The following is a 255-nucleotide window of genomic DNA, read 5'->3' on the forward strand; positions in this document are numbered from 1 at the left end:
TCAACCTCCAAACCAATGTTACATGCAGTTTTCCTCCATGAATTGCGGGCGGGCGGGCGGGCGGGCAGGCCATTTGGGGGAGGTGATGGTCTAGTGGTTAAGGTGTTGGGCTTGAGTCCAGAAGATCATGGGTTCAAATCCTCGCCTGACTGGAAAATCACTAAGGGCCCTTGGGCAAGGCCTTTAATCCCCTATTGCTCCCAGTGTGTAGTGAGCGCCTTGTATGGCAGCACCCTGACATCGGGGTGAATGTGA

This window comes from Thalassophryne amazonica, chromosome 11, assembly GCF_902500255.1.
Source record: "Thalassophryne amazonica chromosome 11, fThaAma1.1, whole genome shotgun sequence".
Taxonomy (NCBI): domain Eukaryota; kingdom Metazoa; phylum Chordata; class Actinopteri; order Batrachoidiformes; family Batrachoididae; genus Thalassophryne; species Thalassophryne amazonica.